Below are 17,068 nucleotides of genomic sequence, written 5' to 3' on the forward strand. Positions count from 1 at the left end.
TGTAAGGACATTCGAGGTCACCACTCCATCCTAACAAGTGACTAAAGCCAAAGACTGCACAGAAACCTGAACAAACTAAGAAATCGACAGCTCTTCTCAGATCCTTCAGAGAAGTGAGATGGAGACAGAGCAGGGCTGGGCTCGGTCCCCAGAGTTCCCTGGCAGCGGACACCCTATGCCCTTGAGTAGCAGTCTTGCCGGGAGGCGGGGACAAGCTTAGCGACGGGGGGCTCCACCAGGAAGACTGGCAAGACCAGACCCACCCAGTGCGCGCCAAGGCGGCCCCGGCGCTGACCCTGCACCGACTCTTTCCCGCCTTACAACACTAGAAACGGCGCCCAGGGGTGAAGACCTAGCACGCGAGGGAGCCCCGCGATGCACGAGGAGGCAGGGCCTGTCCCCTGCACCTGCGCGCCCCACTCCGGGCTCCCATCCTGCCACAGCCTCTGGGGAAACCTCCCCGGGACTTTGTCCCCGAGCCAGCCTGAAGGACCCTTCCTTTTGTCGCTTTCCACCGCTTGGAGCCCGCCACGACCTCAGACGGGAGCCAGGCCGCGGGCAGACCACCCCCCGCACCGCGAATCAGCAGCGCCCATGGGCCGAGAGCGACTCACCGGGACAGCACCGGGCCGGGGGACCCGAAGTGCAGCTGAGCAATTGCTGGGGGCCCTGACAGTTCTCAGGGGTAAAAACTGGGTGCGGGGCAGGATAGGAGAACCCCTACTTTGGGGATTTTGCCTCCAGGAGCCTACCATGGCCTTGGCGATTAAAATCGGAGAAAGTTCCATGCTGCTTCCGGCGGGGGAAGGGTGGCAGTAGGCTGTTATGGGGCATAACCCACCTGGGGAAAGGGAAATACCCACCTGCGGCCACTCCAGGGAAGAGAAATCAGAAACACCGGGAAGCGCAGGCCGGTGGGCTCAGCCTCACCCAACGACTGAGCCCACCCTAGGGGCTCCAGAGCACTTCCCTTCCCCACGCCTGTCCGCAGCATTGCCAAAGGCCTGTTCACTGCAGTGCCTTTGACCCCGCATATCATGCCTACCTCCCCACAAAAAATTAAAAGGCCTAATAGAAGGCAGAAAATACAATTTAAAGAAACAGAGCAAACATCAGAACCAGACTCAGAGATGACAGGGAGGCTAGAATGATGAGACCAGGAGATCTTAAAAATTAAGATTGAAACGCTGAGTGGGCTTTTTTTGTTTTGTTTTGTTTTGTTTTGTTTTGTTTTGAAGTAGGCTCCACACCCAACTGGGACTCAGAACCCTGAGATCAAGCAGCGTATGCTGTATGAACTGAGCCAGCCAGGTGCCCCTATATGCTAAGGGTTTTAATAGGGAAAGTAGACGGCATGTAAGAACACAGGGATAAGGTAAGCAGAGGGATGAAAATTCCAGGAAAAAATACAAGAGAAATGCTGGACATCAAAAACTATAACAGAAAAGGAGAATGTCTTTGATGGGCTTATTAGCACACTGGACACAGCTGAAAAAAAGATTCTCTGACCTTGGAGATAGACAATAGAAACTTCCCAAACTCAAAAAGCCAAGAGAAAAGAACACTGGGAAGAAAATGGAACAGAATATTCACGAACAGTGGGACAACCACAAAAGGTGTAACATACCCATAATGGGAAGAACAGAAGGACAAGGGAGAAAGGAGAAGAAATTTCTGAAAAATAATGATGGAGAATTTCCCCCTATTAAAGTGAGAGAGACACCAAACCACAGGTCCAGGAAGCTCAACAGAACACCACACAGGATAAATGCCAAAAAAACAACAAAACAAAAAACAAAAACAAAACAAAACACACGTAGGTATATCACATTCAAACTTAAGAAAATCAAAGATAAAGAAAAAATGTTGAAAGAAACCAGAGGAATGAACCACCCTACCTACAGAAGAGCAAAGTTAAGATTTCTATCCAGCTTTTCCTCAGAAACCATGCAAGCAAGAAGAGAGTGGGATGAAATATTTTAAGTGTTTGAAGAAAAATACCCCACCAACCTAGAATTCTGTATCTTGAGCAATTATCCTTTAAAAGTGAAAGGGGGGGTGGGAAAAAAATAAAAAATAAAAGTGAAAGAAATGAAGACTTTCTCAAAAAAACAAGCATTTGAGGGGATCTGTTTGCAGTAGACCTGGCTTACAAAAAATGTTAAAAGAAGTTCTTTGGAGAGGGGGCACCTGGCTGGCTCAGTCGGTGGAACATGTGCCTCTTGATCTCAGGGTCGTGAGTTCGAGCCCACGCTGGGTGTAGAGATTACTTAAAAATTAAAAAAAAATCTTTAAAAAAATGTTCTTTAGAGAGAAGGAAAATAATGTAGGTCAGAAACTCAGATCTGTATATAGAAATGACAAGCACTGGAGAATAAATAAGTGAAGGTAAAATCCAAACTTATTTTCCTTATTCGTAATTGATCTAACAGATAGGAGTTTGTTCAAAATAATATCAACAATGTATTCGATTATGCACTGATCCATGTATATATCTTATGTGTGTTTGTATATAGTAGAATGAATGACAGCAATGACATGAGGGAAGGGAGGGATGAGAAATGGCTTCTTATCATAAGAACAATAACTATACCCACAAAGCAGTATAGTGTTATTTGAAAGTGGACTTGGATTAGTGGTAAATGTATGGCAAACTCTAGGGCAACCACTAAAAAAAGTAAAAAAAAAAAAAAAGAAAGAAATACAATGTATATGCTAAAACAGGAGAGAAGATGGAATCATATAAAAAGCTCAACTCTGACAAAGGGCAGAAAGAATGGAAGATGAAAAATAGGAATTAAGGCAACAAATAGAAAACTGGAACCAATATGACAGGTATTAATCCAGTAATATCAAAGATCACTTTAAATGGAAATGGTCTAAGGGCACCAATTAAGACAGAAATTGTCACTGTGGATAAAAAAAAAAAAAGACTCATCCATAAGTCATCTACAAGAAACCCATTTTAAACTTAAAGACATATATAGATTAAAAGTAAATGGATAGAGAAAGATAAACAATACTAACACTAAATTTTAAAAAAACGGGAATAGCTATATTGATTTCAGACAGAGCAGACTTTAGAGCAAAGAAAATTATCAGGGATAAAGATGGCCATCACATAATGAGAAAGGGGTCAGTTCTCCAAGAAGACATAACAATCCTTAATGTGTATGTACCTAACAACAGACTGTCAAAGTGCTTGAGACAAACACTGATAGAACAGCAAGAAGAAACAGATGAACCCACTGTCAAAGTTGGAGACTTCAAAACCCCTTTCTCACAAATGGGTAGATTCAGCAAGCAGAAAATCAGTAAGGAGATGGTGAAATTAACAAACCATCGATCTACTGGATATAACAGACATCTGTAGAATATTTCATCCAACAAGAGCAGATTCTTCTCAAGCTCACAGGACACATTTTCCAAAATAGACCACATTCTGGGCCATAAAACAGAATATAAAAGAGAAAATCATACAATGTATTCTGTCAGACCACAACGGAATTAAAGCAGAAATCACTAACAGAAAGATAGGTGGAAAACTCTAAATGTATGGAGATTAAATAACATACTTTTAAATAACATGTGGGTCAAAGAATAAATCACGAGAGAAATTTTAAAATATTTTGAACTAAATGAAAATACAACTTTCTGGGGCACCTAGGTGGCTCAGTCAGTTAAGCATCTGCCTTCAGCTTGGGTCATGATCTCAGGGTCCCTCTGCCCCTCCCCCCTGCTCATGTGCTCTCTCTCTCTCTCTCTCTCTCTCTCAAATAAATAAATAAAATCTTTTTAAAAAAAGAAAATACAACTTTTCAAAATTTGTGGGCTGCAATGAAAGCAGAGCCACAGGAAAATTTATAGCCCTGGACACACATATTTGAAGAGAAGAAAAACCTAAACTCAATCATCTAAGCTTCCACTTTAGGAACTAGAAAAAGAAGAGCAAATTCAATTCAAAGTAAGAAGAAGAAATATAATAAAAATTGGCACAGAAGTCAATGAAATTGGAAACAGGAAATCAATAGAGAAAATCAACGAAACCAAAAGTTGATTCTTAGCAAAGATCAGTAAAATCAATAAGCCTCTAGCCAGGCTAGCTAAGAAAAAGAGACAAGACACAAATTACTACTGATATCAGAAAAGAAAGAAAGGACATCGCTACAAATCCCATGGATATTAACATGATAATCAGGGGGCACCTGGCTGGCTCAGAGCACGAGACTCTTGATCACAGGGTCATGGGTTCAAGCCCCACACTGGTCGTAGAGATTACTTAAAAATAAAATCTTTTTAAGTATGTAAATAAATAAACAAAATTATAATCAGGGAATATTATCAACAACAGGCCTGCAAATTTGATAACCTAGAAGAAATGGATGGTTCACTTCCTTGAAAGATAGAATCAGCCAAAACTCACGCAAGAAGAAACAGACAACTGAATGGGCCTAAACCTATTAAAGAAATTGAATCAATAATTAATAACCTTCCAAAACAGAAAGCAATAGGCCCAGGTTGGTTCACTGATGAATTCTACTAAACTTTTAAGAAAGAGATTATACCAATTCTCTACCCTCTCAGAGGAGAGAAACAGAGGGATTACTTCCTAACCCATGCTTAAATGAGGTCAGTATTTTCACCTTAATACCAAAACCAGACAAAGACATTATAAGAAAAGAAATCTACAGACCTACATCTCTCACGAACATAAATGCAAATATATATATAACTATTAAATCTAATAACATGAAAAGAATTATACATCACGACCAAGTGAGATTTGTCACAGGTATGCAAAGTCGGTTTAACATTAAAAAATCAGTTAATGTGATCCATCGTATCAACAGGCTAAAAAAAAAAAAAAGAAAAAGAAGAACCACATGCATATTACTAAGGATAAGAAGCTACAAATTGTGTGATTCCAAATATGTGACATCGTGGGAAAGGCAGAACTATGGAGACAGTAAAAAGATCAGCACGGTTGATAGAGTTAAGGCTGATAGAGAGACAGAGCACAGATGATCTTCAGGGCAGTGAAACCATTCTGTAGATACTGTAAGAATATATAACACCAAGAGTCAACCCTTAAGTAAACTATGGACTTTGGGTGATAATGATGTGTCAATGTAGGATCATCAATTTTAATAAATGCACAACTTTACTGGGGGATGTTGATGTCGGGGGGGCTCTGTGCCTGAGTAGAGGCAGGAAGTATATGAGAAATCTCTGTAGCTCCCATTCGATTTTGCTGGGAACCTAAAACAATTAGTTTATTTAAAAAAACAAAAGAAAGTGGTTAAAAGAAAGAAAGAAAAAGATAGTGGCCAGGCCATGAAAAGCCTTGTAAAGAGTCAGGGAGACTGGGTCTTATCCCAAGAGCTTTAGGAAATGGGATGGCTGTTGTTTCCTGTGGTTTCTGTAACAAATTATCACAAATTGGGGATTTAAAACAAGAGAAATGTATCCTCTCACGGTTCTGGAGGCCAAAAGCCCAAAATCAGGGCGCCGGTGGTCCCATCCTTCTCCTGAAGACTTTAAAGGAAGCCTTTTTTCTTTTTGTATTTTGGGTTTTTGTTTGGTTGGTTTTTTGGGTTTCTTGTTTGTTTGTTTGTTTTTTGCCTCCTCCATGTTCACCTGGCTCTGATATTCCTTGGCTTCGTCTACCAAAGAATCAGTCTAATATCTGCCTCTATCTTCACAGGGCCTTCTCCTCTGCGTCTCTCGTAAAGACACTTATCATTGGATTTAGGGCTCACCCAGATAATCCAGGATGATCTCATTTTGAGATCCTTAACTTAGTTATCACTGCAAGGACCGCTTTTTCCAAATAAGGTCACATTCACAGATTCTGGGGATTAAGACATGGACATATCTTTTGGGGGACCACCCTTCAACCTGCTCCGATGTTGGGCTACTTAACACACCTCTATTGGGTTGTTGCATTAGTTAAGCCTCTTTAGGTGACTTCTGAAAGCTACTCTGGCTAAACCCAAGCCAAGAAGGTGGGGGAGGGGGCCAATGGGTGTTACTGGAAATTACTGGGAAGGTGACAAAATTGAAGGAAAAGTGAATCAGCTGGCCTTACAAAGGTCAGGGCAGCCTCAGCAGTGAGAAGTCATGAATTATTGCTTTCGATCAGGGGTTGGCAAATATTTTCTGTAAATGACCAGATTGTCAACGTTTTCAGCTCTGCAGGACGTACGGTCTCTGTTGTAGCCACTCAGCTTGGCTGTCATACATCGAAGCAGCCACAGACAGATGTAAACAAATGACCGTGGCTCACTTCCAATATTGATTCCCTCTTTATATATGAAATTTTCCAACTTCCCTTTCAAAAACGAGAGGGGGTCCAATCAGCGCACTGTGGTCACATGCCCACCTCATGGCTGGAGGTCAGGGTGGAGGTGACAGGCGCCACAATAGATGGACCCGCCAAAAACAAACGAAATGCTGGAGAATGGTTGCCCACAGGAAAATAAAGATGCTCTAACAAAAAAGAGAGGAAAAGGTACTGCCAGTATCCTAGTATCTAGACCAGGGAATGAATGCGGGGCTGTGCCAGGCTTGGAGGACCCTGTATGAATAAGAACCATCACGATTGTAGCTCTCATGAAGTTCACTGTCAAGCTGAGACAGACACCAAAGAAACACACATGAGTGTACAGTAACAAGGAGACACGGAGGCACACACTCCAGAGGAGAGGAACATAGGTCAGCTACCGGATGTTTCGATCTCAGTGCTATGGACATTTGGGGCTGGATCATTCTTTGTTGTGGGGGCTGTCCTGTGCCTTGTGGGATATCTAGAAGCACACTCGGATTTGATCCACTAGATGCCATTATCCAACCCCACCCTACCCCTCAGTTGTGACAACTAAAATTATCTCCAGACACTGCCAAATGTCCCCTGGTGGTGGGGGGGGGCGGTGCCCCCGGTAGAGAACCACTGGTCTATGACAAAATACAGTAGGGGAACCCATCCCCTTCCGGGGAGTCAGGAAGGCTACCCCGGGGGGAAATGATGGATGAGTTGAGGGCTGAAGGATGGAGAAAATTTACCTAGACCAAGGGAAAGAGGGAGTCACAACCCAAGCAGAGAGAACACGGCAAAAGCAAAGCCTCTGTGGCTGGAGAGAGTGACATGCTGAGGAACTGAGAAGGGCATCACAAGGCTGGAAACAACCATTGCACTCGGGGGGTGTGGGTGTGTGTGAGCGTGAAGCCACTGAGATATCTTAGCAGATCAGGGACAGTAAGAGAACTAAAACAAAGAAAACAAAGCAACCACAAGAACAAAGGCCCCATGGCAGTAGAAGTAAAGATGGAGGAGGCAAGGTGGAGGTTGTGGTCTGTAGTCCAGGTGAGAGAGGACCAGCCCGTTGGTGGCACTGAGGACACAGAAAAGTAAAAGGATTCAAGGTCAGGGGCATTAGGTGATGAGTTGAAAATGTGGTAAAAGGGACAAGTTTCGGGCACGACCTTTAGGTTTCTCATTTGACCAGAAGTGGTGGTACCATTCGCTAAGGGAGATGAATTAATTCATCTTTAGACACTAAAGCAACCTTGATTCCTAGAATAAATCCCACCTGCTCATAGGCTACGATCCTTTTTACGTGTTGACAGATTTGGTTTAGTTTGTTCTTTTTCTAATTTCTTGAAGGGGGAGATTAGGTGATGGATTTGAGACCTTTCCTCTTTTCCAAGATAGGCATTTACAGCTGCAAATTTCACCATAAGTGCTGCTTCGGTTACATCCTGCACCTTTTCTTATGTTGTGTTTTTGTTTGAATTCTCCTCAGAGTTATTATTTTTTTTTACTTCTCCTGTGATTTTTTTCTTTGATCCGTAAGTTATTTAGAAATGTTGCTTAATTTTGAAAAATTTTAAGTTTTCCTAGGTATCTTTCAGTTGGGGGTCTCCATTTTAATTCTTTTTTTAAAATTTTTTTGGTAAAGATTTTATTTATTTATTTGAGAGAGAGAATGAGATAGAAAGAGAGCATGAGAGGGGGGAGGGTCAGAGGGAGAAGCAGACTCCCCGCTGAGCAGGGAGCCCGATGTGGGACTCAATCCCGGGACTCCAGGATCATGACCTGAGCCGAAGGCAGCTGCCCAACCAACTGAGCCACCCAGGCGCCCCCATTTTAATTCTGTTGTGACCAGAGAATGTACTTCATATGACTTTAGTCTTTAAAAATTTGAGTCTTGTTTTATGGTCCAGTTGATGGTCAATCCTGGAGAACGTTCCATGTGCTCTTGAAAAGAAATTGTATTCTTTTTTTTAAGATTTATTTATTTGAGAGAGACAGAGTGTGTGTGCATGTGGTGGTGAAGGGCAGAGGGAGAGGGAGAGAGAGCATCCCAAGCAGACTCCCCACTGAGCACGGAGGTCCACTTGGGGCTCTATCCCAGCACCCATGAGATCACGACCTGAGCCAAAACCAAGAGCCGGACACTCAACCGACTGAGCCACCCAGGCATTCTAAGAACATGTATTCTTTAGCCTTTGGGTGTTTTCCATAAATGTAAGGTCAAGCTGGTCGATAGTGTTGTTCAAGTCTTCCATATCTCTGTTGATTTTTTAAAACTGTGATAAAAACACATAACAGAAAATTTACCATCTTAACCATTTTTGAGTGTACAGTTTAGTAACATTAAATATATTCATTCATGCAATATTGTTGAGATACCCATCTCAAAATACAAAAACTTTATCATTTTGCAAAACTGAAACTCTATACCCACTAAAAACAACTCCCCTTAGCCCTCGTAACCACGATCCTACTTTCTGTGCCTATGAACCTGATTATTTTAGGTATCTCCTATAAGTGGGCTCATACAGTATTTACCTGTTTGCGACTGACTTATTTCACTTACCATAATGTCCACAGGATTATCCATGAAGTAGCATGTGATAGGGTTTCTTACCCTTTAACGACTGGACTATTCCATTGTATGTGCACACCACATTTTGTATATTCAGTCACCCATCAGTGGGCATTTGGGTTACTTCCACTCTTGCCGGTTATGAGCATGAGTATGCAGATATCTCTTTGAGACCCTGTTTTCCGTTCTCTTGGATATACACTCAGAAATGGAATTGCTGGATCACATGGTAATACTGTTTTTAATTTTTGGAGGGACTGCCATATTGTTTTCCATAGTGGTAGTGCCATCTTACAATCCTACTCTCGTTGACTTTTTTGTCCAGTTGTTTAGTAATTATTTTTTTTTTTTTTTTTTTTTTTTTTAAGATTTTTATTTATTTATTTGAGAGAGAGAGAGAGAGAGAGAGAGAGTGCACATGAGAGGGGGAGGGTCAGAGGGAGAAGCAGACTCCCCGCTGAGCAGGGAGGCCGATGTGGGACTCGATCCTGGGACTCCAGGATCATGACCTGAGCCGAAGGCAGTTGCTTAACCAACTGAGCCACCCAGGCGCCCCCAGTTGTTTAGTAATTATTGAGAGTGAGGTATTGAAGTCTGCAACTATTTTTATTGGATTGTCTATTTTTCCTTTCAGTTAAGTCAACCTTTCCCTCACTTCTTTGGTTTTTTTTTTTTTTTTTAAGATTTTATTTGACAGGGAGAGACACAGCGAGAGAGGGAACACAAGCAGGGGGAGAGGGAGAGGGAGAAGCAGGCTTCCCGCAGAGCAGGGAGCCTGATGCGGGACTTGATCCCAGGACCCTGGGATCATGACCTGAGTTGAAGACTGACGCTTAACGACTGAGCCACCCAGGCGCCCCTCCCTCACTTCTTTGGGCTAATCAAGAGAGGTTGATAACATCCACATATATTTATAATTATTATATCTAACTCATGTATTGACCACTTATCATTATGATATGTCTTAAAGTCTATTTGTCTGGTATTTTTAAAAGATTTTATTTATTTATTTGACTGAGAGAGAGAGAGCACAAGCAGGGGGAGTGGCAGGCAGAGGGAGAGGGAGAAGCAGACTTCCCGCTGAGCAGGGGGCTGGACGCGGGGCTAGATCCCAGGACCCCAGGATCATGGCCTGAGCTGAAGGCAGACGCTTAACCAATTGAGCCACCCAGGTGACCTTATTTGTCCGATATTAATATTGAAACTCCAGCTTTCTTATGGTTACTGTTTGCATGGTATATCTTTTTTTCTATCCCTCTGCTTTCAATTCATTTATGTCTTTGAATCTATGGTGCTTCAGTTTATAGATAGCATATAGTTGGGTCTTGCTTTTTCAGCCATTCTGACAATCTCGGTTTTTTAAAGTATTTAGTCTATTTACATTTAAGGACATTGCTGATACGATTAGATTTATGCCTGTCATTTTGCTATTTGTTTTCTATTTGTCATATGTCTCTCTTTCATTCTCCTTTGCTGTCTTATTTTATGTTAAATATGTTTTCATGGATCACTTTGATTTGTCGGTTAATTTTTTTTTTACTATTTTTTTGAGTTATTTTATTAGTGGTTGCTCTAAGGATTACAACATGCATTTTAATTTAGCACACTCTGCTTCAGAATACCAAATTTCAGTAACATACAGGAACTTTCTCCAAGCCTGTTTCATTTTTCACCCCATCTTTTGTGCCATTATAAAACCAACCACACAGTGTTAGAATTATTGCTTTGCCCAATCTTATATATTTTTAAAAGGCAAGAGAAGAGGTGAAATCTACTTATAGAATCTTTTATATTTACCATTTCTGGTATTCTTCATATCTTCTCATGAGTTCAAATTACTGTCTAGTGTTAATTTCGACTTGAAGAACTTCCTTTAGTATTTCTTGGAAGGCAGGTCTGTTAGCAACAAATTTTTCAGTCTTTGTTTATCTGCAAGTATATTTATTTTAACTTCGTTTTTTATATTTGTTAGCTATAGAATTCTTGCTTGACAGTTTGTTTTATTTCAGCATTTTGAGTATGTCATCCCACTGCTTTTGGTCTACATTATTTCTGATGAGAGGTCAATCATTAATTGTATTTCCCTTGTTGCTTCCTTTTGATGTCCATTTGCATGGTAAATATTTCTCCATCCCCTTAGTTTCAATCTGCAGGTGTCTTTAGGTCTAAAATGAGTCTCTTGTAGGCAGCATATAGATGGGTCTTGTTTTTTGTTTTTTTTGTTTTTAATCCATTCTGACACCCTAGGTCTTTTGATGGGAACATTTAGTCCATTTACGTTTTCAGAGTAATTATTGATAGATATGTATTTAGTGCCATTTTGTTACTTCTTTTGTTATTGTTTCTGGAGATTTTCTCTGTTCCTTTCTTGTCTTTGTCACTTTTGGTCTTTCCTTTTTGCTTTCCAGAAGAAGAGCATCCTGGCGCACCTGGCTGGCTGAGCTGGTGGAATGTGTGACTCTTGATCTCGGGGTTGTGAGTTTGAGTCCCATGTTGGGTGCAGAGATGACTTAAACATAAAATCTTAAAAAAGAAGAGCATGCACAGGCAAAAATGTCACCGATTTCACACTATTCTTAACTGAAGTTTAGTAATTTTCATTAATAAACCTTCTCAGTTTGGGGCGCCTGGGTGGCTCAGTTGGTTAAGCGACTGCCTTCGGCTCAGGTCATGATCCTGGAGTCCTGGGATCGAGTCCCACATCAGGCTCCCTGCTCAGCAGGGAGTCTGCTCCTCTCTCTTACCCTCTTCCCTCTCGTGCTCTCTATCTCTCATTCTCTCTCTCTCAAATAAATAAATAAAATCTTTTAAAAAAAAATAAACCTTCTCAGTTTGTTGTATGCCTTTGACCAATTTCCAGTGGGTTATAATGGCATTTTTGACAGTTTTGTCCAGCTTTTAAAAAAAAAGATTTTATTTATTTCAGATAGAGAGAGCGAGAGAGCAAGCATGAGCTGGGAGAGAGGGCAGCGGGGGAGGGAGAGGCAGACTCCCCGCTGAGCAGGGCACCAGGACCCCAGGATCATGACCTGAACTGAAGGCACTTAACCAACTGAGCCACCCAGGTGCCCCTGATTTTTTTTTATTTTTTATTTTGTAAATGTTTTATTTATTTATTCATGAGAGTCAGAGAGAGAGAGAGAGAGGCAGAGGCAGAGGGAGAAGCAGTCTCCCCGTCTAGCAGGGAGCCAGATGCGGGGCTTGATCCCAGGACCCCGGGATCATGACCTGAGCCGAAGGCAGATGCTTAACCATCTGAGCTACCCAGGCGCCCCTATGCTTTTAAAAAAAACGCTCTGGATACTTGTATTTGTTAAGTATTGCTCATAAGAAATTGTCTCAAATTTATTGGCTTAAACACAACACATATTGGGGTGCCTGGGTGGCTCAGTTGGTTAAGCGACTGCCTTCAGCTCGGGTCATGATCTTGGAGTCCCGGGATCGAGTCCCGCATCGGGCTCCCTGCTCAGCGGGGAGTCTGCTTCTCCCTCTGACCCTCCCCCGTCTCATGCTCTCTATTTCATTCTCTCTCAAATAAATAAATAAAATCTTAGAGCCGCCTGGGTGGCTCAGTCGTTGGGCATCTGCCTTCAGCTCGGGTCATGATCCCAGGGTCCTGGGATCAAGCCGCGCGACGGGCTCCCTGCTCTGCGGGAAGTCTGCTTCTCCCTCCCCCACTCCCCCTGCTTGTGTTCCCTCTCTCACTGTCTTTCTCTCTGTCAAATAAATAAAATCTTTATAAATAAATAAATAAATAAATAAATAAATAAATAAATAAATAAAATCTTAAAAAACCCCCCACACAACACATATCTATTATCTCATGGTTTATGTAGGGCAGAAATCTCGAAGCGTTTTAGCTTCATGCTTCTGACGCAAGTTCTCTTGTGAGGTTGCAGTCAGGTTGTCACCTGGGACTGGACCGGGGGTCAAGATCAACTTCCAAGTTCACTTCCTTGGCTATTGTAGGAGGCCTCTGTTCCTCACCATCTGGATCTCTCCAGAGGGTTGCCCATGACCTGGCATCTGTCTTCCTCCAAAGCAAGTAATGCAAGAGACAGAGTGGCCAAGATGAACCTAGTCTGAGAAGACTTACAGCGCCCCTGGTCCACTGCATTCATTAGAAGGGAATAGCTAAGTTCAGTCCACACTCAGGGAGAGAGAAAATTAAGCACCACCTCTTGAAGAGATGAGCACTAGAAAATTTTGTGATGGCAAACGAGTCACTTTGGAGAAGCGGAAGGAAATTAAGGGGTGGGAACTGTCCTTTCTAAGTCATTATAGGCACAGCTGCCAGATTATTCTCATCATATTAAGGTTTGTCCATGTGATTTTCCTGCTCAAACGCCTTCATAGTTTTCCACTGCCTGTACTCTATAGGATGAAGGCTAGAATCTGTAGCGTGGAATTCAAGGCATTCCAGGATCTCATGCTACATTCCAGCCTTGTCTCCCAACTGCCACTTTCCTTTTCCCGTGGATCAACCAAACAGAGACATTCTTCTTCCCCATGCCTTTTCTTTTTCTTCCTTCTCCCGAAAATGCTCTTTCCTCCAATCTCAACATGTTCAAATTCCTCAAGTACCTGCCCAGACCATTTTTTTCCATGAAACAGCCCATCTCAGCCAGAGATCATAAGAGCTTCCTCTTCTGAATTCTGAGAGAGAATTCTCATCAACACTTGTCTCCCAGCAGGCCACCTTCACCCTCATGTTAAAGCATCTATATGCCTGTCATGTCTCCTCCACGGGTTCTTGGCTCCTTGATGGCATACTCCCCTTGGTCACCTTGTTCCTGAACCTTGGCACCGAACCTTGCATCTAGAAGTTCAGTAAGTATTTGTCCATTTTATTTGCATCATAAGGACACAAATTATAGCAAAAAATAGGAGGAGCTTTGCAATCTTTGGATTTTCTTTTATGATAAAGTGATTTCGCAAAATTAAAAAAGAAAAAACTTTGTGGATGTTTGGAGAATGGACTGTAATGGAGCAAGGATAGATGTAGTTGGTTTGTTCAATGCTATTGCAGAGGTCTGAGTGAGGGCTAGTGGAGACCTGGACTAGGTGACAGCCAGGGAGACAGAAGTGAATAGATTTGACGTATGCTTTTAGAGCGGACCCGATACAGAATTTGCCTTAGCCTTGGACGGGGGTGGGGCACCACAGAATTAAGGATGACTTCCAGGTGCTTGGTCAAGCTAACTGTGGAGCTGGTGGCCCCCTTTCCTGCGGGAAGAAGACTACAGAAGCACCACATTTGGGATGCTCGTGCAGATGTGGAGATGCCCATAGGGAAACCTAATGGTCAGGCCAAGGGACAGTTAGGTCAGTTAGATCACCGAAGACACAGGGCTGGAGATACGAATGTGAGAGTTCTCAGCATCCAGATGGTTTTAAGATGGGGGATGGGTAAGAATCCCCAGGAGGAGAGGTGGGAGCAGAGGAGGGTCCAAGCCTACGTCCCGAGGACCTGCAGGATCTAGAGAACAAGTAGAGGGACAGCTCAGGGCGAGAAGTCCGAGAAGGAAGAGCTGAGGAAGTAGGAGGAGAACCAGGAAAGGCCGTTGCCTCGGATGCAGAGAAGGGTTAGTATTTCGAGAAGTCTGGAGCTATCTGTGCCAGCTACTCTTGCACCATCAACCAGATGAAGACGGGGCAGTGTTTCTGGAGAGGGAAAGCTGTTGGTATCGGCAACTGTGGTTCAGTGGCATGAAGGAGAGAGAAGACAGAGAGGAGTGGGCTGAAGCGAGAAAGCGAAACGAAGAATGTAAACATTTGGGTGTTTGTTATACACTCACTGGTAAAACCCTATAAGCCCCGTCATCTGGCCTGCTAACGCTCTCCCACGTGTCTGCTTTGTCCTCAAGCCTGCCTCAACTTCTCAGCCCACCAACAGCATCCTAGCTCGGCTCCAAACCTCTACTTTGCTCCTTCACATCCTTCCTCCAGGGCAGCCAGAATGACCTTCAGAAAACCCTCCGTCTGATCCCGTCACTCTCGTGTTTCAAAGCTTTCCACGGTCACCCATTACCCTGGGGATAAGGTCCAAACTGCTTGCAAGTTTCCAAGTCCTCTCCTGCCTCCCTCCCTCCCCCCACCCCCCTGCTCATGTCTGACCTCCAGCCATGTTTCCTTCTGTGCCCCATTGTCTCTGTCCTCTGTTCTAGTCTTAAGTCTTGGCTTAAACAGAATTTCCCTAGAAAGACCTCCCTTGACCTCTCCTTGAGCCCCCTCCCTTCTACACGATCACCTGAGACGGCTTTTCTTTTTTCTCTGCCATGAGCTCCAGATAGGCTGTATCTGTGGTTTATAACCCCGTAGCAGCACAGAACATCGGGTAGGAACTCAGTAAATACTTCTTGAATGGACTAAGCGAAACCAACTTCTTTCCATGGAAATTCTCCACCAGAGTTTCTCTTAAACTGGAAGGTATCTTCAATGACTATTTACTTTAAGTAATGCAAGCTAAATTGGACATTTTAGATAAGGCTTTCCAAAGAACAACAGGCCAACAAGACCTCGGGAGGCAAGACCTACAGACCCAATTATTCTAAATCATTGCGACTTATAGACTGAATGCGATGCTTTCATTAAAGGTTGTTTGTGAATCCATTTAATAATGAGTAACCTATTGAGGTTGAACGAGAGGTGATTTAAATAATCCCTGATTCTGTAGGAGTAATTAGTTATACATATATTAACTTGCCTGCTTTCAAGTCAGGTATTATTAAAAAAAAAAAAAATCCAAGAGGAGAGGTAGTAGGAGTTTAACAGCCATCCATTCTTTGCAACATTTTCAGAAAGCAAATGAAAATGAACCCTGAAACAAGCCAACAGCAGGGGCACTCGTTAACTTAATACACTTTAATCTTGTGAGTAGAAGCTAGAGCTTGATTCATGGAATCCTGAGCTGCAGACTTCCTCCAGCCACCTGCAAGACATCTCCGCATGGGTGTTCTGACAGCACCTCCAATTCGGCACATCCCAATCGGAACTCAAGTGAAATGCATTATGGTCCTCATCCTGGGCTCCCTGTTTCCACAGCATGCCACGGCATACCCACGGGCTAGAGGGCTCAGCAACATCTTCCTGGGCCCGCTCCTCCGCTCCCCCGAAGGTGTCAAGTTGCCACATCCTGGAGACAGCCTTGCCCACTTTACCCAGGCTTCTCCCTTGCTGGCCAGGTACCAGTGCCAGTGGCCTTTGCGTTCCCAGGACACATGGCAAACCTTGGCTCCTACAACGCTCTCTCCTTGGTCCAAGCTCGCTTGACTCCTTTTGTCATATGACTCTCAGCTCAAATATAAGTTTCACAAAGAAGCCTTGTCTGATGGTCCAAAGTTGGCCTCTCTCCTAGGATCACAAAACACTAGCACTTGTCACCCTCTGTTATTACTTTTGTTTGCTCCTTGTTCAGCTCCTCAGTTCAGCTTCAGACCTCACTAGAATGTGGGGTCCTCCTGGACAAAGATCATGTCCAATTTGTTCACCAATGAGCTGCCGGAGTAGCACAGGGCCAGATGATGGGGGCATTCAATAAGCAGGAGTTGAAGGAATGAGAGAAGAAATGAATGAAATCACAGCTCCTGGTAAGCATTCTGGAAACGGTCACCATTACCAATGTTCTAGAGCTCATGTCTCTAATACTCTTCCGTACGGATGCATGGGTTTTATCTCTCAAAGCATCCAGATCTGATGGTGTTAACATCCCTGCTCAACTCTTCCCATGATGATCAGCAGTCTATCACTTTTGTATCTCCTACTACATGCAGGGAACAACCATGCTGCGGGCTTAAAAAGCATCATCTCAGTTATCCTTAACAACTATCCCACGAGGTAGGCCCTCTCTTCCAGGGCTGCATTATGACATTTGAGAGCACTTTTGGCTTTGTGCACCCTTCTTCCATAAAGAAATATTTAAAATTATATATTACACTGCCTCAGTTCTTTATACCAATTATACAAATACAATCCAGGCTGGATTCATCCTTATACTACTTATTGGTATTCTGATTTTAAAAGAAATGAAAACATTTTCGTAGGCCCTAGACACTGTGCCCCGTAAGTCAGCCCTGCTCTTGCGCCCAGGTGTCAGACGAGAAAACCGAAGCTCTCAGGACCCAAAGTCACGGGGAAGGAGTGGAGCGGGGACCCGAACCCAGGTCAAGAGTGCGCCTCGT

Source organism: Zalophus californianus, chromosome 8, assembly GCF_009762305.2.
Source record: "Zalophus californianus isolate mZalCal1 chromosome 8, mZalCal1.pri.v2, whole genome shotgun sequence".
Lineage (NCBI taxonomy): Eukaryota > Metazoa > Chordata > Mammalia > Carnivora > Otariidae > Zalophus > Zalophus californianus.